This window comes from Dipodomys ordii, unplaced genomic scaffold (genome assembly GCF_000151885.1).
Source record: "Dipodomys ordii isolate 6190 unplaced genomic scaffold, Dord_2.0 Scaffold74, whole genome shotgun sequence".
In the NCBI taxonomy this organism is placed as follows: Eukaryota; Metazoa; Chordata; class Mammalia; order Rodentia; family Heteromyidae; genus Dipodomys; species Dipodomys ordii.
In genome coordinates this window covers 1063986-1066358 of record NW_012267290.1, presented here as the reverse complement: position 1 = coordinate 1066358, position 2373 = coordinate 1063986, and the positions used below count along the sequence as shown (strand labels likewise).

The 2373-nt window shown below is 54.8% G+C and overlaps 1 protein-coding gene across 1 annotated transcript in view; it reads right to left on the bottom strand.

The window, feature by feature from the left end:
- Positions 1-184, bottom strand: part of Extl3 (exostosin-like glycosyltransferase 3) — a 68144-nt gene extending 67960 nt beyond the window's left edge. The window contains exon 1 of the mRNA XM_013024247.1: positions 118-184. The gene's annotated coding sequence lies outside the window, so the exon portion shown is untranslated. The remainder of the gene's footprint in view (positions 1-117) is intronic.
- Between the last annotated feature and the right edge of the window lie 2189 nt (positions 185-2373).

The window sequence follows — 2373 nt, the reverse complement described above, 5'->3', positions numbered from 1 at the left end:
TTTCTGCACAGGGCGTCGGCGAGAAGTGCACAGGCGTCCTGGACCCGCAGCTCCTCGCGGCTCCCCGCACGCACGATTAAGAAGACACTTGACGCCCAGGAAACGGACGAACCTTACCTCGCTGCGCGCCAGGTGCGCAGGTCCGCAGCGCGGGAGACAGCCTCGGCGGAGGACGCGCGGCCCCGGCCCCGCCCCCAGGGCAGAATGCCCCGCCTGTCCAACCAGGCCGCGCCCCAGCACACCAGGCCCCGCCCCCTGAGTGTCCCGCCTGTCCAACCAGGCAGCGCCCCAGCACACCAGGCCCCGCTCCCTGAGTGCCCCGCCTGCCCAACCAGGCCTCTCCCACGCAGAACAGGCCCCGCCCCTCCCTGCAAGCTCCAGCCAACCCAGCCAGGCCCGCCCCTCCGACTTGTTCCGCCCAACTAACATCAGGCCACGCCCCCAGAACCCACCCACTCGCGGATCTCGGTCGCTGCCCACAGTTGAATCGAAGCAGCCACCGGAGCCGGGAGCCCGGTGCATTGTGGGCCGCCGCAGGCCAACGCCGAACCTGTGCTGACCCCTGGCGGGCGCTGCTGCAAACGACACCCAGGAAGAATGATGGAAGGATGACATCCCTCAAAATGCATATATTCACGACCTAGTTGTTCAGTGGTAACTTCCTTTGTGCTGCCACTTAAAGATAATAAAAAATATAACTGAAAGGGCCAAAGACCGCCGGAGACAACCCCGGGGTCTCTTATCCAAGTTCAACGCAAGAAATGCGTCTGTGGCCAGGCTTTGCTCTCTGCACCTTCCGGGTAAGGGTGTCTGCGAGGCGCATCATTAACAGAGGGATTTAGGCACGTGAAGAAGACTGGCAACCTTGCAGACACTCCCCAGACTTATTGCACGGCTGGACAAATCTGAGGGCTGAGACAAACCCCCCCCAATAGGAAATGGCTTCCCAGAGCTGAACGCCAGCGAAGCCCACTGGACTATCTTCCTGCGTCTAAGTTCACAAGGGTTCGGTGTGGCTGTAAGGAGAAGCACCTAGGAGCCTTGAGAACTAGGCCTGTCAATAAGTTCCCAGGCCTCCGTAGGTTTAGAGATAGCAGATGAAAAGGAACCACTAGGCACTGTAAACACCAGGTCATCCTGCAGCCCCCAAGCTTTGCCAGGTACACTTGCCACATGCAGGTTCGCAGTCCATGCATCACTGCTAACTGAATTTACTGAGGAAGGAAAGCACGTGGCTGAGTGTGGAAGTGCATGCCTGTAATACCAGCAATCAAAAGGTAAAGGCGGGAGGCCAGTGTTTAAGGCCAGGCGAGGCCACATAGCAAGACTGTCTCAACAAAACAAACAAGATCAAAAAAAAATAGGAGAAAAATCTCAGCATTGTTTTAGTCTTTTTTGTAGTACTTGAGTTTGAACTCAGGATTTCCCTATCGCTAGGCAAATGCTCTACCATTGAGCCATCCCTCTAACCCTTTTTGCATTGGCTATTTTCAGGATAGGGTCTCACTTCATGCCCAGGCAAGCCTGGACTTCAGTCAATCCTCCTTTGCGGTTTTTCCACATTGCCAGGGTGACAGGCCTGTACACCATGCCCCACCACTTGTGGAGAAGAGGGCTCTCAAACTTATTTTTCCTGGGACTGGGAATGTGGCTTCATGGTAGAGTGCTTGCCTAGCATGCTGGAAGCCCTCAGTACCACCTACACAGAAAAAAGCTGGAAGTGGTGCCGTGGCTCAAGTGGCAGAGTGCTAGCCTTAAGCAAAAACAGCTGAGGGACAGCGCCCAGGCACTGAGTTCAAGCCCCCAGGATGGGCAAAAAACAAAACAAAACAAAACTTATTATTTCCCTTGCTGGCTGTGAGTCTTGATTCTGCCTCCCAAGTGGTGAGGATGAGAGGCTTGAGCAGGCTGAAGAGTGGTTGTGACCAAAACGTGGCACCGTGAACTGGAAGCTGCTTTTCCCTCTGCCCACCGATTAGGAGAGAGCCCCTGGCCCTTTGCTTTGGCAAAGCCTAAAAGAAACAGGTTTCTTTTTCCCTTTTAAAATTCTAAGTCTGCTCCCACAGCAGAGCCCAGATGACAAGGTCCAGCCAGGATGACTGGGGCAGCTGGCAGTAGACAGACTGATTCTGTATTTAACCCTGCGTCCCCTCTGACCTTCACCCAGAAAACTCAGTCTCCAAAGCACAAGGATGAAGAGAATAAGAAGTGTTTTGTAGAGATTGAGACAGGAAAGAGCTATAGGCATGGGAACAAAGAAGCCATGGCAATGTCCTTCATACGTCACTGGGGCTTTTGACCTTGTGGCCCAGGGCATCAAGCCAACAAATCCTTCTGCCAGATGCCAAATCCAAGGCCATCCGCCCTCTTGCC